At 40.6% G+C, this 27,413-nt stretch overlaps 1 protein-coding gene across 1 annotated transcript in view; it reads left to right on the forward strand.

The window, feature by feature from the left end:
• Nucleotides 1-5,100: 5,100 nt before the first annotated feature.
• Tmtc2 (transmembrane and tetratricopeptide repeat containing 2) overlaps nt 5,101-27,413 on the forward strand; it is a 350,008-nt gene continuing 327,695 nt past the window's right edge. The window contains exon 1 of the mRNA XM_013020555.1: nt 5,101-5,292. The gene's annotated coding sequence lies outside the window, so the exon portion shown is untranslated. The remainder of the gene's footprint in view (nt 5,293-27,413) is intronic.

The following is a 27,413-nucleotide window of genomic DNA, read 5'->3' on the forward strand; positions in this document are numbered from 1 at the left end:
GGCTTATCAAAACACTGCAACCCTAGATTCTAGGCAATTAAAAAAAACTGTTATTATATGTTTGGTCATTGTTTATACCAGTGTGTATGATGACATTCAAAGAGATTCTATGGAATTTGTTGTGCCCTCTTTTATTAAGTTCTGAATTCAGTCATTGGTCTTAACTTCACTGTTGGTATCCATCTATGGTTATTAATGTTGTTTCTATATTTCTTCTTCACCTCGTTCAATTTTTCTTCCTTCCCCTGCTTCCATATCGTCTGACTTGGGAGCTGGGGAGAATGTGAGATTCTTAATGTATTATTCTGGTAGCAGCTGGTTTTTGACAGGCTTCATTCCCGTGACCGCATTGTCCTAATTCTATTCCTAATAGATCACAAGTCTTAGAATACAGCAATACTCTATGCTGTCGTGTCTGCAGGGCAGCACTTTATGGGAAGCTGGGAAATATCTCAATGTAACATGTGCAGCCAGTGCAGTTACTATCATTAGTTAGCCAGGCAGTTCATGTGCCTCTTTCAGCTGCCTGACCCACATTTCATCCACGCTCTGCTGTTTTTCTCCTGCAGGGTTATTTCCTGAGCAAAGCCCAGGGTTTAGGAGTCCCCCAGCAGAGAGCCCCATTCAGACTGCCCTAAACAGGCAGTTTCACCTGCTGGGCCAGTGTTTTTCTGCTACCTAGTCAATCTGTAAAGATTTTAGCAGGAGATTCCTGGATACCTTTCCAGAAAACATATGGGGGATTGTAATTACTTTGGCCTGCTACAGTTTTAGAATTGAGGGAGAAAGGAAGAGGTGCAAATCTTTCTGTTCGTAAATAGCCAAATCTGTGGGCGTTTACAAAAGCATTCTGTGCAGCATGAGAGAATTTATGTGCCACATTTCACCCTTGGCACACTTTCCAAATGAATTGTTCAAAGGGAAGTTATATTAGGACAAATAGAAATGACGACGGGCACCAGATGTGGATTTTTAGTTAATATTTACGCAACACCCAAAGGGAAGATGGTATTGGGCAATAAACTAAAAATGTCTTAGGCAAATAAGGAAATCTTTGCCCTGCGGAACTGGCACAGCAGAGGTATGAATTATACAACAAAGGACTGAGGATGCAGACCAAATGCAGGGTAGGTCTGGGAGACTATAAAAAGGAATTCATTGAGGAAGTGGTAAGGTAGCAGATGTGTGGAACGTACTAGGGAAAATAAGGGCTTAGCACTTTTCTGGCCAACCTTGTGTCTCAGGTAGAAATCACAAGCCATCCAACCTAATTTCCTTCATCTGTGAGAACAGAAGCTTTAAATAGAGCACATATATTTGAAGCAGTACTCTCATATTGAATATATCTTAAAATACACTAAAGAGCTGTCTCCCCAGGTTCTAAATGATTCCAAAGACAGGTGATGATCTCTTTAATTTGATTTTTTTCCTTGCAGTTATTCAAGGAATTGACTGTTTCTTAGTTTATAGAGAACAATCTGAAAGACACCATGGTTTAAAATACAGGAAGAATATTGAGACACATGTTAAATTATAATAGAAATTTTGCTAAAAGCAATGGGATTTCTCAAACACAATTGGATTTTCAGCCTTCCATGTATAATGGACCACTTTAGGCCTTTGCTCACAGTGTGCTAGGCTTGTCATTCACAGAAGTTGGAATGAGGTAGAGGGAGACAGATGGACAAAGGCAAGATTTAAACTATTGAAGCTGTGGAAATGGTGCTTACAAGCTTCTAGCACTCGGAACCCCAAACTGTCTGGTTATTTTTGTTACCAAGTCTTCTTGCTTATTGAAGAGAGCTATTCAAGTGTTATTTCTCACCTTCACTCTCTCTGAAGAAGTGATAGGCTCTTGAGAAGCCCTGTCCTGTCTTTTTCCTGTCTTCATGCTTCACCATCTTTAACACTGACAACAAATCAGCTTACATGATGCATATGTGTTACTTTGGTTGTTATATAAGCTCCTCTAAGTACCTACAATTGCTCAGTTATTAATTGTTAGCCTCTGGCAATGACTTTCTTCTACATGTCTATGGGTTTGGTGTGAAAACAAGACTGTGAAGATTGCCTCCATCATGATGCTTCTACCCCAGTGGTAATTTCAGAAACTAATATTTATTGTAAAAAAAATAGAATGATGGGGGAGTAATGGGATTGAGGCTTCATGATAAAGTGTGGGCTAGAGAGGATTTTTTCGGCAATAGCATTTGAGCAAAGATTCAATAGTGAGGACCCAGAGACGGTCTAGAGGTCTGGGAAGAGGCACTGAGTGGAAGCAGAGAGTGTAGGAGGGTTCCCCAAAAGAAGGATCCATGTGTTGTTCACAAAGGAGCATGGTGTGAAAGGGGAGAGGCCGTCAAGACCAAATGACATTGTCTAGGAAATTACAGCTTTATAAATGTGCAACCCAACATTTTCAAGCACAGGCAATGGAGCTTGCACATTTCTGCCACAATGCCTCAAGTTAAGACTGGGGAGAAGGAGGAATTTCAGGAGAAGTAGTAAACGGGCCACTTAGGCCATACTGGAGATGAAGATGGCTTCATCTAGGCTAGCAGATAGCAGGAATGAAAAGTGTGCATGTGTTGGGATATTTTAATGATATGCATCTGGAATCTGGTTAACAAGTAAAAGAGGAAACAGTGAGCACTTCTACTTTCCAAGACCCTTGTAAGATGTTTCACATGGTAATTCTAATCACAACACTACCCACCACATAGAGACCATTTTGACTGTTTGGTAGATAAGAAAATTGATACCCAGACAGATAGCACAGGTCACCCAGGAACTGAAGTGCTGATCAGACCCTGGTGTCTTCTTCTGGAACATGTATTCTTCCCTTAGTGTTTTAGGATCCAGTATCAACAATAAAAGCACAGCCAAAAGACACTAAGTATCTTGATGCACCAATTGGTAGGGTTTAAAAACTCTTCACTAATATGCAGAGCATCTGGAGAAATGTAAAAGAAAAAAAATCACTGATTTGAATGGTTTAATGACTTTCTATATATGCTTTCATTTCTACCAGGCACGAAAAATTTCCTTTTAGATAACATATATTTACATTTCATCTGTGTGCTTGTTTACAGTCTTCACAAGGAATCTAGAAACATGCAGCTTTGTTTTGCAGATGCTCAAAACTGTTCAGGTCACTGCCAGCTATCCAGGGGTTTGGATTTCTTGTGGCACTTTGGAGCTTGCTGGTTAAGTGCTTGCCTCTTCCCCTGGGAGCAAGGCAGCCTGGAGGTTTTCCCCATGCCCTACCGTGATTAGGCAGCAGGGGGCACTGCAGTCGTGTTCATCCTGGTCCAAGGGAGCCACGAGTTCAGCCAGGAAGGGGACCAGCCAGGAAAGGAGCTGTGTGGCAGGCAGCCCACAGTCCTCTTTGGTCTTGCAACTTTAGTACTCAGAGCTCGTTCTACCCGGACTAGTCTCCTACACCATATTTCATCATATTGGATGCCTTCCACGCAGTCCCGCATCCGGGCGGAAAAGAAAGGAAGGGCATTAGCTTTCCGCTCTTAAGGGCAGCCCTGTACTGGGTTGTTAATAGTCGTGGGTGCTTCAGGGTCAGCTTGACAGTCTAGAAACCACACAAGGCATCCCATCCCCCCCCACACACACCCCGCAACCACTGCGAGGCGTGTGTGTGTCTTACCTTTTGGAGGTCTTGTGTGTGGAGGATCATTTCTTTTTGAACCCCAGTGCATGGCGGGGACATTTCTCCCACCCACCCATCTTTCTATTGGACACTGTCGACCAAGAGGTAGACTCAGAGTCCAACACCTCTCCTTCCTCACAAGGCCTCCCAAGCTCTCCCCTGCGCCCTTCCTCCTCCTTTTACAGGCTCGTGTCCCGGGCATGCATGCGTGAGTGATGGAGGGCGTATTTGTGGCAAACCTGTCCTCTTTTTTTTTTCGGGTCCAAAGAAGTCTCTCCAGCTGACCAAACTCGTGCCTGGCAGCGTTTGGCACAGAAACACCGGGTTGGAGATCCAGCAGGCCAGCAGATGAGCGCGGGAGAGAGCGAGCGAGGGACCACCTTCTCCTGTCTGCTGTCTCCTCCCGGGGGGGGGGGTCACTGCAGCTGCCCCCTTAGGGCCATCTTCCAGCAATCGTCCTCATCCTGGGGCGCGGCGGGGGCCAGGGGGGGAGGTTGGAGGGGACGGGGGCGGGTGGAGACTTTGAAAATCACGGTGAACGCTAAAGAGGAGGAAGAAGGCGGGAGTCCAATGGGAGAGAGGGTAAAGCCCAGGGAGGGTGGGTGGAGCCTGCAGTCGGTGGGGGGAATGGGAGGAGCGTTTGGGGGAGGAGCTGGGTGGGGAAAGGGGCGTGGCAAGCCCGGGATGGAGGCTGGGCTACGCAGGCGCAGGGGGCCGGATCCAGCACCCCACGCGGGAGCTTCTGGAGTCCCCAGCCACCTCCTCTCACTTCACTGGAGAAGGGGCTGGGACTGGGGCTGGGAGGGAGCTAGTAAACAGTGAATGTGCGGCAGGCAGGCAGGCGGGAGGGCCGGCAGGCAAGGCGGCCCGGGAGTCAGACCTAGGGACCCCGGAGCCGTGCGCCTGGAAGGCAGGCAGTGAGGGGAGGCGGGTCCCCCTGCCCCTCCCACCCGCCCCTCTTTTCTCTCTCTTCCTCAGCTGGTCCCCCCAGACCCCCACCCCACCCCCGTTCTCCAGTCCCCCGGCTCGGCCGGGACCCTGCTGCTGTTCCCCTGTCCGGCACTCTTTCCACCTCCTCGGGAGTCTCACTCCTCACCTAGGGCGCCCCAAACTGCCATGGGTTAGGGTGGGGACCGGCGGCGAGCAGTGCGCGACAGGACCCAGCCCTGAGCATCCACCGGGGCGGAGGGGAGGGGTGGACACGGAGCCCGGTGGACGCCGCTCGCTCGCTCGCTCGCACGTTCGCTCGCGCTCTCACTCCCGGGCGCCCCGGGGCATGGGGTGCGCGCTGTGAACCCCGCACCCGGCTGGGAACCCGCGCCGCCGCCGCCGCCGCCGCGTTTGGAGGAGGCGGAGGAGAGGAGTGGAGGACGGGAAGGAAGGATCCCGAGGGAAGAAGAAGCAGCACGGGAGGGCGCGGAAGCGAGGGAAAAGTGAAGCTGGGAGGGGAAGGCGGCGGAAGGTGGGGGTTGATGCTTCTGTGTTTTGTTGCCGTGGTGGCTGCCCTGGCGCTGGGCGCCCAGCCGGAGGGAAGGCGGTGGAGAGATGATTGCAGAGTTGCTGAGCAGCGCTCTGGGGCTCGCCTTGTATCTCAACACCCTGAGCGCGGATTTCTGCTACGATGACAGGTAAGAGGGAGAGACCCAGTGGTGACGATGACGATGATGATAATGATGATGATGATGATGATGTCCGGCGAGGGGGGACTCCTTGTTGGCTTGGGAGCTTCCCGCTTTGAGACGCCAAGTGAGATCTTGGAGGAGGCACCGCTTCCACACCTGGAGATCTGGGTGGAAAGAAGCGTGAACACCTAAGGCTCATGCCCGAGGACCTGAGCGCACTGGGCGGGCCGGCTAGAGGGAGTTTCCGCTCAAGAGTTAGCTGCAGGCTCTCGCTTGCTTCTCGCCTGCTGGCAGGCGCTTAAGTTTCTTAGCGGAAATCCCAGCAATTTGGAAAACTGTGTAATGAACGTATTATTTTTTTTAAGTCCTAGGTATTCCTTGGTGTCACAAAGCACATTAAACGATTTTAAATCTGGCCTGGAAGGAAGCCTCCACCCTGCTCGCCCCTAGTAGATCTTCCTTGTGTCATTTCCTTTTATTGACAGGACACTTTTATTTCCAGGAGTTGAAACTCACTTTTGACAGTTGCCAAAATGAGAGGGAGGGGGATGTGGCGGGGAGAGAGGAGAGAAAGAGAGAGATGGTAGCTCACTTCAACTTTCCCTTTTGTTATGCTCTCCCTTGGGCAGTGTATGGTACTGGACACTGAGCCCCGATAATGCTGATTGTTATCTCCTGCTTCCCCAAGCCTCCCCTCGCCAATCGATGGGGTAGCACTTTATAACCGCTTTGGTGTTCCTTTCTGCTTGGGAGTTTTGCATCAGACCTCAGTGCTTCTCCTGCTAATTGGGGAAGTAGACGCCCCTAGAGACTGAGGTTGTCTTCTACGTTTGGGTTAGTTTGGGTGGCTTAATGAGACCCAAATTGTGTTGTCAAAGAAACTGCATTGATTCTTGGAAAATGTCAGAGTTGTGCTGGTGTGTCTCTACCTAATTTTTAAACTTTGTTAATGTTTAGAAACTGATGAAAAGCTCCAATAGCCATTAGGGAAAATTCCAATTTGTGCCTTTCCGGTGACTTAATCTGATTACAATTAAAACAGATGCATAATTAAAATATATTAGGGAGAACAGCACGCCTGGCTAAACTTATTAACCGTCCTGGAGTGTTTCATGCTCCATTGAAATTAAACCATCCAAAAAGTGAGCACAGATTTACTTTGACAGCTTTTCAGCACCCTCTCTGGACTATGGAAAGTGAATGGATCCCCAGGGCAGGGGTGAGGCAGTGAGTGAACTTAGGCGAAGTGGTTTATAGTGAGCAGAGGGAAAGGCAGACTCTTCTTCTGGTGCTAATTAGCCATAGACTGTATTCTCTGGTGTGCCCCTCTCCTGCTAAAAGCATGTTCATGGATGCATGCTTTAAATCAGCAAATCTTTCTTCAGACCCACATGTTTGTTATGAAGTTCCTTGGTAATAGGTGCCAGAATATCCTACAAACCCTTGATAATACTTTTTGTTTTTTGTAGTGTCTGCCAGAGGCTAGTTGATAGGAAGACACTGGGTTGTCAGAAAGTTTTCTCTCAACTTTGAAACCATGTACTGATTGTCAGCTTACTGTTATACTACACACTGTAGGAAACCCTCTCTGAGTGTAAGGCTATACCAAGCAGAGTTGCTTCTCTTCCTCCTGTTTTATGTGGTGATGCACCTGCTACTTCCAGGATGTTGATGAATAAAAGCCCTTGTTTCCTCAGATGACTGACTTTTTACAAAATCCAGCTCAGGAAAGAGTTTGGGTGATTGCTGTTTCTTTTGGGGACAGTTGGAATCATAAGCATTGAAACCTTGGAGTTTATAGAGCACTTAGAGTTTATAGAGAATAGAAACACTGTAATACTCTCATTACTGTAGAACACCAACATTTGTATTTGCAGACTATTTGAAATTGTCCTGTTCTTGAAGGAGCTATGCCAAAGAAGGCCTAAACTAACTGTAAAGGGCATGTGCATTTTTCTCCAGGGCTGATGCTTAATTCTGTGATCATGAGTCTGAAATTTGGAATGTTGTCACTTTGAGAGAACGTTGAAGAATGATGATAAATTAGCTGTGCTTTGAACGTTGGCAGTTATTATAAACTCTTCCCATGCTGGAGGTCAAACTGAGTGTTAAAATTCCTGACTGTTATTTCTACCTACATAGATGATTTTAGTGTGATGCTTTGCCCATAGCAAATAGTTGCTTCCATGCTTAGTGTGATCTATAGACCTTATACTACTAAGATGTTGACAGCCTAAAATATGAGTCATGCTTTGCTACAATTAGAAAGCGTATTTTGTTTGGATTTTGTAGCAGAACTGCATATGCAAATGCATACTCTTATAAAAATGAAGTTTGCTGCTCTAAAGATTTGGCATTTTTTAAGAATCTTTAGAGCAGCAAACTTCATTTTTATGTATCCTAGGATTTAGGGAATGCATATTAATGTAGGCTGAAGGTATTTATTGTATGCACAGCATGTTAAAATGATTCATTGCTGAGGTGCACTGCAAACTGGCTTTTCAAATCTATTTTCTACCTAACTACTGTAACTCAGTGGTGTGTGAAAGGGGAAGCGAGCTGGAAACTGTAGGATGATGATAATGTGTTTATTTCCACTACTCTATTTCAGACTGCAAAGATTCACATTTAAAACGTTGCTTATATTACATCTGTGGATACTGCCACCCGCCAGGAACTTTCCTGAAATACAACTGTGTAAGGAGAGGCCAGTGTTGGAAGTATACAGTGCATGGTATTGAAGGAGAGAAAGATGGTTTTAATGCCCAACTTGTCTAACTAAATCAAGACTGCATTTTTTTAGCCTGTGGCATACTTTAGTAGGGCTTTATATTGCTTTAGTTTAAGCATTATTGCTGTGGTACTTCTCAAAGTTATCATTGCTTTTAAATATAGTGATCAAGTTTACTTTATAAACGATATGTATAATTACGTTCAATGTTTGATGTAGCTTGGGTTGAAATTAAGTGGTAACGTGAAACTTTCTTAAAGCAAAATCAATTTCCCTATGGTAAAACTTAATATTTTACAAGTGTTTCTGTGCTAGACTTAAGAATATGCCTACATGTGTTGGAACAAACAGTACAAGTGTAGAATTGGCAGTATCTGATGAGAGAGTATATATGATATCATCCTTATCCTCCCCTTCCTTGCCTTCAATATAGTTTAATAACTATATGGATTCTTAAGTTGTGGCTACAATAAAATTGGAATTACAAATATGCAATCCTTGCCAAATTTTAAGTTGAAACTTAAAATCGTGCCTGACTTCTTGAGTGATCCTGTCATTTTGTGGAGGAATTTGGTGTTTAGGTCATTGGAAGATACTTACTGACAGGCCTCTGTGTCTTTTATGCATTTATTGAAGATGTTTGCACATCATGTCTCTTCATTCTTCAGTGATATTGTTCTAAGGTTCTCACAGAAAACACTTTGAGAGAAGATCTTAAGTGTGAAACAGATGTGAGCTATGTACAGTTTGGGGGTCTGATTTCATTTTGCACATATCATGTAGTGGATGATGTTCCCTTTTTGACTTAGTGATATGTAAATGAGAATGTTTTCACTCTCCTGTGAGTAAAATAATTGGTGAAATTGGTAAAATAGTTGGTAAAATTCCATTTGAGTTTTTGATATTGGATCATATTTCTGTGGCTCCTTCTGAGTATTTTTAGTATTTTTGTCTCTGGTGTCTATTTTGTACTTGTTAAACTCAGTTCAAATTATAGGTGTTGACCTATATATATATATATATATATATATATATATGATTTCTTAACTTTTTTCTCAAATGTCTAATAGATTTGCCTTGAATCCGTCTGGAATTGTTATCTTAAAATTCCAATCTGTTTAACCACTGAAGGTGGTTCTTGAGATTCAGCAAGTGCATGTATAGAAAAATTACTGTTTTTCTTTTTTTTTTTAAGTGCGATTTGTAGCTCTATATCAAAAATCACTTTATCAGCTCATTATTAGGAAAAGTCGAAGTGGACAAGTTTGTTTTGCCTTCATTTTCTTACCTAGTTTGTAATATGCCAAATAACACGCAGAGATAACTTATAGTATATGAACTTTTTAGTTTTTTAAAAAATTGGTATATAGGAGTTGCACAAAAGAGAGAGAGAGTCATTGTGACATTGCAATACAGACATACAATGTACCACATTCATGCCTCCATTTCTCTCCTTCCTCCTTCTCTCCATACTTTTCAACATTGTCCTATTTTTGTTCTTGGCATCTGAAGGTCTTATGAGCTTTTTATATGGAATTTTTTTCTAGCTATGTTTTGGTTATTTACACAAGTCAATTTGGAAATGGTCTGTTTTGTTCTTTTGGACAAGTGTGTCTTATTGGTGAGTTATAATTACAATTGGGTACAGTCAGTATGCAGTAAAGCTTTGCTTTACTTCCATTGAGTCCATCACATGGCATTTATCACAGCAAATGACCCAAATACAGGCACTGAACGGACATGTACAAATGCCAAAGGGAAAATTGCTTGCCAACCATCTGTCTCTTAGTTGTGTTCAGACACACACATGCATGCATGTGCACACACAGTTATTAATTTATATTGGTTACTGTGTGGGCTGTTATCTTGTCATCTGCACTTACTTTCTCAGAGCTAATGTGCCCCAGTGGTAGCAGTGAATTCTTTGCTGCTATAATTCTGAAATAGCTACAACCTTTTGGCTTCCAACCTGAGTGAGGCGCAGAGTTGGTATTCCTAATCTCTTTGTTACTACAGCTAGGCACATTAAAAGCACTTGTTCCAAATGCCTGGGAGACTGCAGCTGTTTATCGAAGGCTAAGGATACATTATCTCTGTCACAGGAATTTTCATAATATGAGGCAAAGACAGAGTTTAGCCTTCAGGCGTTCTGGAAAATCTTTGGCTGACAAATCTGCATCTTCCTAATCTTACTATTCCTTCCCCTAAGTTCTTTAAGCTATTCTACCATTCATCTTTTAAACTTTTTGGTTCATTCTTGGTAGTTAGGTATTGGATCAGCTTTTCATATTTTTTGTTTTATTGTATTTTATGTTGCCAGTACTGGGGCTTCAAGTCAGGGCCTGGGTGCTGTCCCTGAGCTTTTTTGTTCAAGATTAGTAGTGCTCTTTGACTTGAGCCACAGCTCCACTTCTGTCTCTCTGCTGGTTAACTGGAGGCAAGAGTCTCACAGATTTATTTTAGCAGGTTACCTTTGAACTAGGATCATCAGCTCTCAGCCTCTTGAGTAGTAGATTTACTTTCGCAGGCTAGCTTTGAACTAGGATCATCAGCTCTCAGCCTCTTGAGCAGGTAGGATTACAGGTTTGAACCATTGGTTTCTCTTTGTATATTTATTTTAATGGCTTCACATAAAGCAACAAGTATAGTGGACTTGAAGAAAAGGATGGGTGGGTCATTGAATATAAAAATCTCTATAAATAGCTGTCCCCCTTAGGAGCTTAGTTTAAAAAATTTGTAGTGCCACATCAGCAGATCTGCTTACTTTCTACATTTTCGTAGAGTGAAAAGACACAGGTGTGATTAGGTACAATGCTAGATGGTTACTTTGAATATTTGATTTGTATGTGCTTTTGAGAAATACACTATATCATTCAATAATTTACTAATTATGGATGCTACCAAGCAGGAGGATCTGCTTATCTATGGGGTACATAAATGTATCTACAGTAGCTGCTCACTTATTATTTCTTTGGTATGCCACCAAACATTGCCTATCCTGTATGTGCTTGATCAAGGATTTTGAAGGTCAATGAAAATAAGAATAAGTTGACCATTGGTAAATACCATTCTGCATAAATTTACTTCCTTTTTTGTTAGCTTACAACTTCACAATCAGGTTTATTTTCCTTGATATCCATATTTAAATATTTTTACTGTAATTTTGTTGGCTTCTCACTCAGAACACTGTGTTATACTTAGGATACATAGTGTTTGGCCTGGACTTACTTTTGATCTGGTATAAGTTAACTAGATTTGTTTCAACTGGCCATAGGGATTAATAAGGATTAAAAACTTTTCCTCAGATATTTTTGGCTGTAATTTGTAAGAAATTAATTCCAATAAAACGAAGCACTATGGAATTTCTACCCGCACCTTCTTTTCTTTTCTCAAAACTCTTTGACAGTGCAGCTTTTTAGTCACATCTGTCAGATTCACTCTAGCTTCTAGAATGAAAGGTATAACTGTTCTTTTGGGTCTCCTAGAAACTTTTAGGTTACTTTTTTGGGGTGTTTACAGCTATGACTTTTTTGTTCTTTACAGTTAAGTGAGATCTTACAAAGTAAACTTAGCTATGTAAGAAAATTTTGGAGAAGGCCCCATTGCTAAAGTGATTTTTTAAAGTTCACCATAAAAGTTGTCCTGATTTTAGAGAACGAGAAGTACAAATTGTCATGTCAAAAACGAGTTTTACAATGTCGGTGGGGGGGGAGGAGGGAAGGATTGGGTGGGGGGAGGGGGGAGGCTGGGAAGGGAGGTGAAGGGTAAACAAAGGAGGAGGCTGCAATGCTTGGTAAGAAATGTATGCATTATCTTGCCCATGTAATTGTAACCCCTCTGTACAGTATGTTCACAAATAAAATAAAATTTAAAAATAAATAAATAAATAAAAAATATTTTATAAGTGCAGTAAATTTGAAAAAGTAGAGATTACCTGAAGATTCTGATTTATTCAAAATATCTTAAAAAATTAATATAGAAAAGGGACAAAGTTAAAAATGATAACTCTGGCTTTTGGTCCCATTTTATTATGGAATTAAGTGGGATTACATATATATTTGCTTCTTTGAAGGCTTTGTATATGCCACATTTCTTTTTTTTTATTGTGAAAATACTCTACAGAGGGGTTACAATTACATGGGCCAGATAATGAGTACATTACTTATCAAAGATTGTTGCCTCCTCCTTTGTTTCCCCTTCCCATCCTTTCCCATACCACCCCCCTGCCCCCTCTACCCAATCCTCCCCCCACCACCAAAGTTGTAAAGTTCGTTTTCAACATAACGACTTGTACATCTCATTGTTGCAATGGGTCCACCAGTATCCCTATTTAAACGATTTGTTTTTTCCTTCCCCTCCACAAATTATACCAACATCAAATACAGTGAAAGCAGGGGTTATAGCGTGGCGGGGAGGGACATACAAAGCAACAAAGAAATCATCTTATAAATGTGTTAGAAACAATTGCATGAAAGCAAAAGAAACATTTGAATATCTTATCTTGGGGTTCATTTTCTTAACATCAACTTATCTGACCTTTTCTGCTTGTCTCAGACATACACTGGTTATTGTAAATAAGGGAAACCATGGGACCTATGTTTCTTTGGGCCTGAATGCCACATTTCTTGAGGACAGAACTATGTATCCATGCAGAAGTACCTTAGTGTTTGGCCGAGGCCACTCTAACTGATATTTTCTATTTGATATTTTCTATTATGATAATTTCACATAGGCTTTTGTTTCTTGAATTCTTTACTGGGGCATTTGGTGATATCACAGAGAGACAGAGAGTGAGGCATGGGGCACAGAATGTAATTAGACTCAAGGCTAAATGACATGAGATGTCAAATGAAACACATGCCATGGCCCTTAGAATAGCAACTCTGCACTAGCTGTTGTGGGCAAATAAAATGGTACTTTCAGATCTCTTTGTTTTGAATGATTAATTGTCATTTCCATGGAATTTATTATAATTGATTAATAGTCATTCGTCAGAGACATTGGGTTTTAAAATGAGGTCATTATGGGTGTATGAGGTATATTTAATTAGGAAACAATGTGTAAAAATAATGTTTGAGAAAGGATTGTAATTTGGATTGGAAAATTTTACAAAGTCTGATCATGCAAGCAATTTTTGTCCTAAATGTGATTCCAGAGATTGTTAATTGCTTTAGCAGTAGTAAGTTTGACTCTTCTAGCCTAGAACTCCTCACTTGGCATTATTTAGGAGTTTTTGTTTTCGTTTTTTGGTTAGTTGTGGGGCTTGAACTCTGTCCCTCAGCTCTTCAGCTCAAGGCTAGCACTCTACCACTTGAGTTACAGTGCCACTTCCAGTTTTGTAGTGGTTTATTGGAGATCAGAATCTCACGGACTTTCCACTCTGGGCTGGCTTTGAACCGTGATCCTCGGATCTCAGCCTCCTGAGTAGCTAGGATTACAGGTGTGAGCCAACTCGCCTGGTTTATTAGGAGTATTTTAACTTCAAAGGATGTGTTACTTGCTCGTGTGGCCACTAGGGCCCAATATGGCTATTGACATTTTGAATAGTGTTAAATGATGGGACTGAAGCATTTCAAATAACCATATTTCAACATTGTTTAAACATGCAGTGGGAAGAATGGCCATCCATGGCACCCTGCATGCTTGGAATTCTTTGGTATTAATTTTATATGCAGTTCAAAAGTTTATTTCTTACAAAACAACTGGGTTTATTTTCTAAAGATAAATAAGTCTAGTAAAATTTTTACAGCTGTCTTAATTTTTTTTTCCCTTTTTCAATTGTTTCAATGAGGAAGCTGGAAGATGCAAGCTATTGCCTGTTTTTGTTTATCAGTTAGGTTATATGTTTGTGTTCAGGACATGGTAATAAAGCATAGTTATTTAGCTTCTGTTATTAACCCATAGTCAAAGAGTAGTGATCAGAGAGACAGTTGAAAATACTTTGAAGAAGGAAGAATCTTGCCTTTGTTGGTTTTCAAGTTGTTTCACAATGAAAGCATATCTACCTTGCTTTCTTTCCTGTTGGTAGTGCTTCTTGGATTAAATATGCAAGCTGGAGTTAAGCTCTTTAATACAGTTCCTCCAAAGGAACTCAAGGACTTAGTGGCTGTCAGTATTTGTAGAAGTAAGATCTAAGATCCCTGCAAATCAAATTCTCTCCAAGGTATAAAGTTTGCTGGCCACGGAAAATATAGTCATGGGCTTGGTTGCTTCTCCGTGTTTGAGGACCATTGGGAGAAGTGGGTTTTCACATAGTCTGACAATATGGTTTGCTTCTGCAAACCATATTGATTCCTTTGGGACATTTTTAAAAATTGTTTTGCAAACAGCCTTTTGGCTACTTCTGCTTCCTATCACCAGGCTTTAAAGCATGTACACACTAAGCTCAGTTGCCTTTCCTTTTCATTATTTATTTTATTTAACTTTTGTCACTGTGGGGCTTGAACTCATGGCTTGGGCACTGTCCCTGAGCCTCTTTGTGCTCATGGCTAGCATTCTACCATTTGAGCCACAGTGCCATTTCCAATTTTTGAGTGGTTAAGTGGAGATATGAATCTCATGGGGACTTTTCTGCCTGGGCTGGCTTCAATCTCCAGTCCTCAGATCTCAGCCTCCAGAGTAGCTAGGATTACAGGCATGATCCACCAGTGCCCTGCTGCCTTTCCTTTGAGAAGATACCTCAAGGCAGAAGACATGGGTCCATGTATTTCCTTTTCCAAGTGTATTTCCTTCAGAATAAGTTGCTTATCTCCTCCTCCAAATAATTAAGGTTCGTACTGTTCTCCGACAGCAATGGAAAAAAACCTCATTTTGACAAAGCAAGCTTTTAATGACAAATTTTCCCACTACAAATTTGAAGAAGAAAACTTCTCAGATGATGAAGAAGTTTAATCAGGCAAGAAGACATTTTTATTTGCAGAAATAGGCCCTTTTGACGGAGGCAATTATTTATAGCTGATGTGAAAAACTGTTGTACCTGAATTCATTTGGTAAACTGCATTTAAAGTAGGAAGGTTAGCCTTGTTATTTCTACTGCAAGGAAGAAAAATGGTACTCTCTTGTATTCCTGAACTTACATTAAGAAAACAAGGCTTAACGGTTTAACCCACTCTTTGAAGTATGTGCACTGATTCAACCAAAGAAAATGAATTTGAGATTTTAATGAAAATTTATTAAAGTCAGCAGTGTGCTAAATATCTTTGGCTCAGACCTGTAATTCTAGCTGCTCAGAAGGCCGAGATCTGGGGATCGCAGTCAGAAGCCTGTCTCAGCAGAAAAGTCCATGAGACTCCAATTAATCTACAATTAACCACAAAAAAATGCACAAAAAATGCTGGAAGTGAAACAGTGGCTCAAATGACAGAGTGCCAGCCTTGAATGAAAAATCTAAGGGACAATCCTAGGTCCTATTTGTAAGCCCCACTACTGAGGCACACACATGCAAACATGTGTACAAGTACACATACATGTACACACACACACACACACACACACACACAAAACCGAAGATGCTGCTGTGCTATACTCACCAGCTGTATACTATGCCATGAGAATCTAACCTTGTATTTTAAATCCCCTTAAAAATGATCTATTTCTAGGCAGTAGTGACTCATGTCTATGATCCCAAGTACTTAGGGGTAGAGAGTGGGACCATGTAAGTTCAAGGATAGCACCCCCCCTATTTTTTTATTGATGGGATTTTTTTGTTTTGTTCCAAATTGAGTGTAAGTTGAAATTTCAGTATTATGAAATGCCTTCTGTGTCAGTATAAATAATGTGAGCTATTTTTATTAAAGTTTTAGTTGCTACTTTTTTTTTTTTTTTTGGTCAGTCGTGGGGCTTGAACTCTGGGCTTGGGCACTGTCCCTGTGCTCTTCAGCTCAAGATGAGCGCTCTACCACTTGAGCCACAGTGTCACTTCCAGTTTTCCGAGTGGTTTATTGGAGATCAGAGTCTCACGGATTTTCCTGCCCGGGCTGGCTTTGAACTGAGATCCTCACATCTCAGCCTCCTGAGTAGCTAGGATTACAGGTGTGAGCCACCGGTGCCCGACTTTAGTGGCTACTTTTAAGGGTACTCATGGTGTCATTTTGAGGATAGCTGAGACAAGCAAGGGGATTTTACTCTTGGTCCTTTCTTGCAGCTCATTCCTCTCTGCATTGGACATTCACTCATTTATATATTCATTCATTTTGAATAAAGTCTTTCTGAGAAGCTCAAACTGATCCCAAATGTGAGATCTTGCTACATCAACTTCCTGAGTGCTGGGATTATATGTGTGTCACCACACACACCTTGCTAATTGACTCACTCAGAACTTAATGCTTGCTGAACAGGTAGTTTATAGTCTGATCCATGACTCCAACCCTTTGTGTTCTGGTTATTTTTGACATAGGGTCTTGCTTTTTGCCAAGGCCAGCCCAGACTGTAGTCTTTCTATTTATTCTTCTCACTGTATATGGGGTGACAAGCTGTGCACACTCAGCTATCAGTGGAGACTGAGTCTTGAAAACTTTATGCTCTAGCTGTCCCCAAACATTGATCCTCCCAATCTCCATCTCCAGGGTAGCTAGCATTACAAGTGGGAGCCATTGGTGAGTGGCAGGCAGTTGACATTTTCTTTTTTTTTTTTTGGTCTGGGCCTTCTGGGCCTGGGTGTTGTCCCTAATTTCATTTTGCTCAAGGCTAGTGCTCAACCACTTGAGCTACAGCAACACTTCCAGCTTTTTATGTGATTAATTGGAGATAAGTGTATCTTGGACTTTCCTGCCCCCTCTGGCTTCCAGTTCTTAGATCTGAGTCTCCTGAGTAGCTAGGATTACAGATTTGAGCCACAGGTGCTTGGCAAGGCAGTTGACTTAAAAAAAAAAAGTCTTTTGAGGCCAGCTAAAAACCCTTAATTTCTTAGAATTAGATGGAGAAGCAATCGCCTCTCCTAAGGAGACCTTGAGATGGACCCTTGCTGGCTCTCTTATTTGTGTGTTTGTATCTGTTCTAGGCCAGTGCTTTCCAAAGGTAGTATACACAGAAATCACTTGGAGCTATTAAAGTGCACGCTGTGCCTGAAAAGGGCCTGAGATACTTCATTTCGGTAGTGTCCAAGTGCAGCAGATACTGAAAGCTCATGAACCACATTTTGAGTGATAGGCTTGTTTTCCTTTGGGTACAAATGAGCTCAGTGTGTTTTACAGAGATTTGGAAGGGCTGCCTGAATTCCTGGGTCAAAGTAGTCTGAGGGCAGGTGTCTTTATTCTGTGTATGAATGTTACCAACTTGTTTAATCTCTCTCTGTTTCATTTATTTTACTGGTCTGCCTAGACATCATTCATATGGAAAGACTTGGAAAAATTATATCGAGTGAAGTAGGTTATGCCCAGAGAGACAGAGGTTCCATGATTTCCCTCATATGTGGTAACTAGAATTAGTCTATAAACCTATAAGTAAACATGTTAGATGGCATGCAAGTGTTTACACATGTATTAACTGAAGTATGGTAGACTCTATGGAGAACTCAAATAGGGTAATTCCTTACAAAGGCAAAGTCAAAGCCCAACAAAATGAGCATCAGGAAACAGGTATTTGCAAGAGGGGGGATGGGGCCAATAGGAGAGACGTAGACCAATCAAGAGAAGGGGGTAGGGTATGTAGTCAATAATTCAATATGTGTGTGTATGTACACACTCACACACACACATACACACACCACACACGCACACACACACACACACACACACACACACACACACACACACAATTAAGAGAGAAGAGGTGGGCCAGGAGGTATGGGTGAGAATGTTGGAAGGGTTGTAAGACTGATCAAAATGCATGGTATTCATGAACTGGTTTGTTATATGGTACTTCCTTTGTGCAATTTCTTAAAGATAACTGATTAAACTAAAAGGCATCATTCATGACATGAGTTAGATTTTGAAAAGATAGATTGATAGAGAGCCTGTTAATTCTAGGAAAGCTCTCTACTGATGTATCTGTCACCATCACATGCAAGAATGTCATCTTCTTTGTAAAATAATGATGGATTCATATATGAACTGTAATTTTGACAAAATAGTATGCAATTGCCTTGGTGTACTATGAAATTTCTGCTTTGGTTGCTGCCCAGTGAAGCCGGTGACTCCAGACAAAGTGTCTGGGGAAGAAAGAATTTTATTGGTTACAAGCTGGCAAGTTGTAAGATAGAAACTTTGATCCTTAAAAAAAGAAAAGAAAAATCTTGCTGAGCAATAGCGAGCACAAGGCTGTGTAGGGATTTTTTGGAGAGGTGAGTGTTTAGCCTGGGACAGGTGGGTGGGGCAAGTTGGCCATCAGTTTCCCAATGGCCTGCTTTTTCAGATATATGTACACGCTGCAGCTCTCTAAATATCAGCAGATGTTTGGATTCTGTAACTAAAGAAAAAAAATCACTGATTAGAAAGTTTCTTTTTTCCTTTTCTTGCAGGGGTAGTCAAGCTTGCAGGTGATACACAAAATAGGGTATGAGGAACATAGGCAACATAGCAGAGAACAGTTTTAGTATCATCTAGATATGATACATTGCTCAGTTGTAGGACTTCCAGAATAAGTGGAGACATTTTTTTTTTTTGTCACCTAAAAGCGAGGGAAGCTAGAGGGTGTAACTGAGATTTCCCCTCAAGAGGGCCTGGTGCTGAGCTGGTCTCTATAGAAGCAGTAACGCTGTTGAGTGTTTTTGCTTGAACAATTGCCTTTCATTACATGAAACTCGATAGACTTTAGTTAGGCAGAAAGAAATCCAAGAGTTGAGACAGCTGAGTGTGAAAACAGAAAAGGTTCAATGAACTCTGATAAACATTTTGGAATTCATTTTTATGCTGAATTTTAATCTTGAAGAAATGATGTTGAATCCTCACTACTTTACATACACTGATATCCCCGCAAGTGAATATATAAGCTTTGTCATTAAGTTGTATGTGACAAATAGTTAATTATAAGTATACATGAAAGCTGTATCTAGATGTCTTTCATAATCTTGTCCACAAATGTTAAAATGACATGGTATATAGGAATGTATTTTAGCTTCTTATAAAAATGATTCCAGTCCATGTGTGTATCTTAGACAATAAAACATCACAATGAAAATAAAGGCTGGGGCTGGGAAGGTGGCTCAGTGGTAGAGTGCTTGCCTTGCATGCATGAGGTCTTGGGTTCAATTCCTCAGCACCACATAAGCCGAAAAAGCTAGAAGTAGGGTGGTGGCTCAAATGGTAGAGGGCTAGCCTTGAACTGAATAGCTGAGTGACCACCCAGGCCCAGAGTTCAGGCCCCATGACTGGGAAAAAAAAAAAAGAAAGAAAAAGAAAAGAAAGGCTTATCAGGAAAAAAATGATATTGACTTGAAGTTACTCCAAATTTTCAGAATATCATTATATACAAAGCCAGGCTGGAATTTCCTATGCAAAGTATGTGCATTGCCATCACACACTGATACTGCTTATTTCTTCTCCTTTACCACTTGCTCCCCAGTGAAAGACATCACCCCTGTACACACAGAATGACTTATAAATAAATGAATGTGAGTTATAGGTACTAAAGACAATACAAGTTAATGAAAAAGATAACTAGCTTTCCAGAAAAGTTTCAAAGGTTTGGTTTTGTGTTTGTTTGTTTTTTGTCAGTGGTGGGGCTTGAACTCTGGGACTGAGTGCTGTCCCTCAGCTCTTCAGCTCACCACTAGTGCTCTATCACTTGAGTCACAACACCACTTCCAGTTTTCTGGTGGTTGATTGGAAATAAGAATCTCATGGACTTTCCTATCCGGCCTGGCTTTGTGTGCAGATAACTAAGTATGTTATGCAGATAACTAAGATGAGATTGAGGAGTCATATGCTTAAATTAGCTACTTTGGAGTCACTGAAATCACGAAATCACGCTGTGAGTCAAAACATTGGTTGTACCAATCATAGGGTACGACATTACCACCAGTGCAAACCATATCAACCAGAGATATTTTATCTAGGTCACAACTTCATTCATTTCTGAGGTGTTTCTTTACTCTTAGTTGGAGTATTTATGGTTTCTGTTGATACGTAAATTCTAGCAGTAAGTGGAGAGCTCCTAAAATGAGATCACTTTTGGCACCTGCCTGCATAACAGACTACTTTACTGATCTGCATTTCTGTTCCTTAGAACACATTTAGAAGATTCAGTGAAAATTTACCTAGTGTTTTAACAAACCTGTTTCTACTGGACTTTAAAAGCCAGTCATATTGTCTTTAAGTTATTCAAGCTACACAACAAGTGGATTTTGCAAAAAGACTTCTCAGCTCTCTGGGATTAATTTAAACTGCTACAAGAAACCAATAATTCAAGACCTTATTAAACATCCTAGGGTTGTTTTTTGGAATTAAACAAAGGAGTAGCAATTTTTATTTCTCCAGGGTTTTGGATTGGATGGAAAGTATGGTGATTTATTATGGGGGAAGAGATTTAGGAATTATACCTCCTGATGAACTCAGGTAAAACTAAGAAGACTTTGAGGACTTTGCCTTTTCTTGCCTATGATGTTTGCTTTCCTTTTACAAATATATAGAGGAGGGATGATTCTAGGAAATTTGGGTAAACTTTTTCTTTGTGGGAGAAAAAGAAGCAGCAGGGCACGAGTGGCTCACGCCTGTAATCCTAGCTACTCAGAGGCTGAGATTTGAGGCTCCCCATTCAAAGGCAGCCCAGGCAGGAAAGTCTGTGAGACTCTTATCTCCAATTAATCACCAGAAAACTGGAAGTGGCACTGTGGCTTAAGCAGGAGAGTGCTCCCCTTGAGCTGTAGAAGTCAGGGACAGCTCCCAGGCCCAGAGTTCAAGCCCTACAACCAACAACAACATAGAAAGGAAGGAAAGAAGGAAGGAAGGAAGGAAGGAAGAAAAAAAACAAAGAAAGAAAGAGAAGGAAGGAAGGAAGGAAGGAGAAAGAAAGAAAGAAGGAAGGAAGGAAGCACTGGAATGGAGGATTTGATCATTATCTTTGTAAATTGGAACCAGAGAAGCAAAATAAGCTTGAGGTAAAATCAAGACATATTATTACAATGGAAATTCTCGGACTTCAGCTGTTTGAGGAAGTCCCATTTGGGTGTTTTTGTTTTTGTTTTTTAAGGACTCTATGATAATGTTTTCAGTGCAGGCTGAATGGTTTGTGTGTTATAACCTTATATAAAAGCTGGGGCTGGGAAGGTGGCTCAGTGGTAGAGTGCTTGCCTTGCATGCATGAGGCCCTGGGTTCGATTCCTCAGCACCACATAAGCAAAAAGAAAAAAGCCGGAAGTGGAGCTGTGGCTCAAGTGGTAGAGCACTAGCCTTGAGCTGAAGAGCTGAGGGACAGTACCCAGGCCTAGAGTTCAGGCCCCACAAAGGACCCCTTATATATATATATTTTTATATATATATTATATATATCTTACTTTCCTATATTTTTAAGAAGGCCAAGAAGGCTATCATAGTAAATACCTATTTGAGTAATAATTAGTTAATTCTGTGCGTGAAAGAGGTGTATTTTTCAAGTTGAACTCCAAGTCAGTAAGTTTAATGGTAAATCAGACACTTTATTCATATGTTACATATGGATTTCTAAATATCACAGGTGATATTTAGAAACTAAGATTATTTTTAGTATTAAGCATAATCTTAAGTTTAGATTTTTATATTTTCTTTTCTTGGTATGAGAACTAGTTGAAAATTAAGGTAAAATATTTTCTATGACTCATGATTTGATAAAAATATTTATATAAACTACTTTCTGAATAAAAATGTAAATTATAAGTTGGCTCAAATGTAGTTTTTAAGCATCTTTAGAAGACTATATAAAAGAGTAAATGTTTTACATGCAGCTTACCTAAGACTTATGAAGAAAATCTGTGTATGTCTGTAAGTTAGTCACATATTCTAAGAGAGTTACCTGGAAGACTGGAATTGATAGAAATAAATAACACTGCAGCTGTAGTTCAACTGAAAGCTGGAATGGTAGTTAGTCACTCTTGGATCTTTGGAAACTATTTAAAATGTAAATTCTATGTAAACTAGAGTTGGTTTTCATCCTTCTTAGTGGATATTTATTCTAGAATATTCTATCGGTTATAGCTAATTCATTGGCACTTCTCAAAGCAAATTTCTCTGTCCTTGGAAAAAGGAGACAACTAAAAATCAAGGAAGCAACAAAATTGATAAGCAGGTAATTATCTTTATATACATGTCAACCAGAAGACGTAATGACATTTGATCATGACTTTGTAGATTGTTTTATTCAAAAGTCTGAAATGGCTGGTGTTACTAGCAGTTATGGGAAAGTAAGGGGCTGTTTACCACTTTAGGTAGTCTGATTTTTGCAAATCGTAGTGTAAAAATATGATAAATCTATTCAAAGTTTGAAAGAGACATTTGATTTGGATTTATTTTAAATTCAGGAAATCAGCTCCAATAGGCATTGGCCTTTGATTTAGAAATGTTAAGTCATTCTTATCTAGAAATGTTCTGTCTCTCAAGAAAGCAGCTTTTTGCTCATGTTACCCTTTGTTCCTGGAGCAGGCTTTTCAAGATGCTTAGCTGTGTCAGCAACCATGACCTGGGGTACTGACCCGCACATGATGTGGTTCATAATCCTAAGGAGTAAGGAGTCTGGTCAGAGACAAGGAAATTGACAGTTACTCTAAAATAAATATATACTTATGGTTCTAAGTGAAAGCATAAGAGCAGTTCTTGACCCAGCCTGGAGGCACTTTTGAGAAGGTTATGCTTGAATTGGTTCTTGATAAATACATCAAAATTAGCTTAACAAGCATGAGAATGAAGGAGAAACATTTGGGAAGGAAAAAAAAAAGTAAGGAAAGGAAGTGAATGACTTGGTATCTCAAGAATAGGGCAGAAAAACTAGAGGGGAAAGGATGACGGAATAGACAAATTGTAAGTTACTGAGAACCAGATCACCAGAGTCTCTTGAGTTCTATGGCAAGATTTGGATTGTCTTCAGTAGGGAGAAATCCAAAGCAGGGAGACCAGAAAAACGCTATTCTAGGATTACACTGGCTATGTGGTTTTTACATAGATCATATATTGTTCTGTCAGAGGATTTGTTTTCCTAGTAGTGATGAAGGTTAAACTAAGGTAGGAACAGAAGAAGAAAGAAATTTGTATATGTTACAGATGGAAAGACAAAGAAAAGGTGACTTTGGTGGGCAATTAACTGAGTATTGAAGGTCAAGGAGAGAGTGAGACAATGATTAGCTTTATGTCTTGAGGAAGCAGTCCCCTCCCCCAGGAAAAAAAATAGATGAAAAGAAAATCACAGGGAAATGAGTTTTGAAGGGAGATAGAAGCACCCATCTTCTTTCCTTGATGAGTAAGAGGAGAGCTGAGATGTCAGAACACCTCTGCTCCCAGTACTAATAGCAGGTTGTGGGTGCTTTGGAGTTTGGCAGATCTATATTGCTACTTGGAACTGTTGCTAAAATTTTGTCATTGTATTTGAATTTTTGCTAGCATACTATTTTGATAATAAGGAGTCTTGGTTATAAGTGACTGTTAGTACATTTGGGCTGCTGTACCAAAACCATAAACCATTTGGCTTAGAATAGCAGATTCTTATTGCTCACATTTCTGGAGTCTGTCCACGCAAGATCAAGGCACTGACAAGCTAAGTGTCTGAATTCTAGATGGCAGTCTTCTCACTGTTTCCTCATGTAACACAGTCTCAAGGCAGTTCTCTGAGGCATCAGGATCTTGTTGTGTAGTTCAGGCTGGCCTCAAAGTTGTAATTCTTCTGCTTCTACCTCCCGAGTGCTGGCTTCACATTTATTCCTGGCCACTCTCTGAGCCTCCTTATAAGGGCACTAATCACATTCATGAGGGCTCTGCCTCATGATTAAATCAATTCCCAAAGGTCCTCCAACGATCACCTTGCACATTAGACTTTGACATTAATTTTAGGGAAAATGAATATTCAGTTTATAGCAATGACAATATTGGAGGTTCATCCAGTTCGGGGAGTTTCTTGCTTGTCTGACTAAAGGATTTCTAAATAGTCCAAATGTGTTTTCTCTCTCTCCTCTTTCTCCTCTTTTTCTTTCTTTTTTCTCTCTCTCCTTCTCTTTCCCTTTGTCTTTTTGTCTCTCTTTCAGTCTCTCTCTGTCTCTGCTATCTCTGTCTCTGTCTGTCTCTCTCTCTCTCTCTCTTTCTCTCCTCTGAGGCATGGTTTGGTTATGTAGTCCAGAAAGGCCTTGAACTTGCAATGTTTTTGTCCCTATCTACCAAGTGCTGAGATTAGAAATGTCAACCATCACATTCAGCTGAACTTCTTTTTCTTTTTCCTTCAGTGCTGGGGATTAAACTCAGCACCTTCTGTGTACTAAGCAAGTACACCCCTAGCCCTCATTTTCCATTTGTGATCTGGTTGCAATAGCCATCCTGGCAGTGACAAGCTAGAGTTTGACACCTGGTTCTCCCAGAAATGCTCCAAGGAGGACTTCCTTGTGTTAATGTAAGTCATCATCCATGAAACATAACATTTGGCAAGGGAAGGGTGAGGGTCCTCTGACTGAGCTGAGGTCTTGTGTCTGAGGTTTCGTAAGAGTGGAACTCCAGTTCAGGCAGATTGGCCTATGTAACATCACATTGAATGTGGTAAACTTATATTCAGTAGGGAAACAGGGGCTCTGTTAGAATGAATAAGTATTTTTGAAGAGGGGAAGAGACAACAGAGGTTCCAGAAATCAGTGCAGTCCACTTGCTCCATTGCTTCATTACATTGATAGCTTTAGTAGTATTTTTGAATGCCAACTGAACACAAATATGAAAATCATAGAATTTATGTAGCCATACTTAGCAGTGAGGCAGTCTTCACATGTAATAGAATGTTAGATATGTATGGGGCAGAAAGCTTGGGACCAAATACACCCTGAAACCCATATATCCTCCCTCCCTCCCCCCCCTCTCTCTCTCTCATTTGCTTACTTGCTCATTTGCTCACTCACTCTGTTTCTCAGCAGAATCCAGTAGTTGAAGCCTAAAATATTTACTATCTAGCCCTAAGCAGGAAAAGTTTGCCAGCTCCTGATCTAAATGAAGAAACGAAATTTTAAAAGTCTGGCAGAGTTACTGATCCCTGAAAACACATCTGGACACTCAGGGGCTTCCTGACTGTAGTGGAGAAACACAGGTCTATGACAAAATTTTTAGGAGTTAACACTGAGGATCAGAATTAGGAGATTTCCCTCACCATTTAGAGGTTTTCTGTACACTGTGGCAAAGGTGCTGCCCAAGAGTTGGGGATGTTAGTAAGTAAGGATGATAGCATGCTACTATGGGCACTACAAGTTTTGTGTCAATGAATCCTTTGATCTGCCTGTGTTTGTGAACAGTGGTTTTCATTCAACAATAAATCCCTGTGCTTCAGTCCGGAGCTGGTCTGTGGTCCTGGCAATTGTGCGTGGCCTGCAGGAAATGCCTGCTGATTCCTCCAGAGGGGCTGCCTTTGGGATGCTTGTGTGGCTCTGTTAGTGGCCAGCCTCTGTTTCCAGACTGCTGCTTTGTTACATTGTTTCAGACTGTGTTTCAAAGTGATTTCCAAGTGTTTTGCTTGACCTCCCCATAGGTATCTGCCTTGCTTTGACTCTGCACTAAGCAGCTGTTTGGTATTCCTCTCGTATCCATTTTCTTTACTGGTCTGTTCTCAGGCCGGGATTTCTGTGATTGAGGTTTTGACACCTGCAAAAGTGACTGCGTCACTACATAGTTGTTGACAGCCTGCTCTTGATGCTTTTTTGGTTCTTTGAGATAATCCGAAAGGCACCCTTAGAAAAATGTCAATAATGCACCATGGTGATAGAAGTTTTGTTTTTTGTTTTCTTTTTCCTACTAACTAGAGAAAAGTCTGTCTGCTTTGATCTGGACTACCATGAGAGTCCCCATTTTTTACACTTTGAGTATGATTGTACTCAGGTACAAAAGTCAGTAACAAGGTTGACCTATTGCAGACAGATATTTGACTCTATGTTTTTCAGGAATGTTATTAACTTATGTAACTAGAAATGGAAGTTTTGCAAAATAAGACCATCTGGCCTTTCAAAAGCTGCAGCATTTGCAGATCTAAAACAATACATAGACTGATCTTTATTTAATGGAAAATATTGCTTTGTATAGAATTTTCCATAGTAAGTCTGAAAAATAACTAATTTAATGTATATATGAAACTGTAAGACCTGATAAGTACATGTACTATATTTTAACCACCAGTTAGCTGCCTTTTCTGCTTAAAAAAGAAAAACCTCTTGAATTTGATTCTTAATAAAGCCCATTGAAATTCTTAATTCATAAGTAATATGAATAGTAGGCATATAGTAAACAATTTCTATGAAAGCAGCTGTTTAAATAGCAAAAGTTTGGTGTGCAGATAGTGAATTCAATTTGAAAATAGTTTGGCTAGCGGAGATATATTGAATCTGATATATAATATTTGTTTAAAGAGTATCCTAATATTCTGAGCTTGGGGAAATCTCAATCATATATAATATACATATGTATATATGTATATACAAACACACACACACACATATATATAAACACACATATAGAACATTTCATATATATTACATACCACACATATTACACATAACCATATAACATATCCATATTATAGAATATATATACTGCATACATGCAGTATATATGTACAGCACATATATTATATATACGTACATGTATATACATATACATTATATATTACATAATATGTAACATTCATGCCTTTACAGTCAGGCAAGAAACAGTGAATTTACAAATAACTCAGGGGTATTGATTATTTGGTGGTGCTAGGCCTGTAGTAATTCTGTAGTTTCTTTTCAGTTGGTGAGCGGTGACTTTGATGTTCCTCAGAGGGAAAGATTTGGTAATATGTGAATTTGTCCAGAAAGCACTTACATTTTATAAGGCTTGAGGGTACTTGGATATCAGTAAAATACTTTTATGAGAGTAATAGGAAAGTGAATACTGTGGAAATCATATCTTTCAAACCATGTTTAGGTGAAGTTTCTCTCAAGTTACTTTTGAGATTTTCTTTATTGCTCTTAGTGTTGTGCGGTAAATTGAGACTTAGTTTCCCTCATTGTGACTGGGGTTTTTAATCCCAGTGATCATCTTGAGTTGTTGGTAAGTATGGCATCTAACATGAAGTACTGGGTTTTGTTTTCCCATTTGTTTTTTCCCTACACAGCTAGAAGTTGCATGACAATCTTCAGCTGCTCTTCTCTGCATCGGGGTGTCATCCATCACCTCTGTTGAGTCCAGGCTGAGGGCAGTGAATAAGCATAGACTTGGTTGTTTTTGCTTCTGTGGGGATGCAGCTTCCTCTTCTAGAGAGCCCAGTGCTTGTCTCTTGCCAT

The sequence above is a fragment of the Dipodomys ordii genome, unplaced genomic scaffold, assembly GCF_000151885.1.
Source record: "Dipodomys ordii isolate 6190 unplaced genomic scaffold, Dord_2.0 Scaffold3, whole genome shotgun sequence".
NCBI classification, from domain to species: Eukaryota; Metazoa; Chordata; class Mammalia; order Rodentia; family Heteromyidae; genus Dipodomys; species Dipodomys ordii.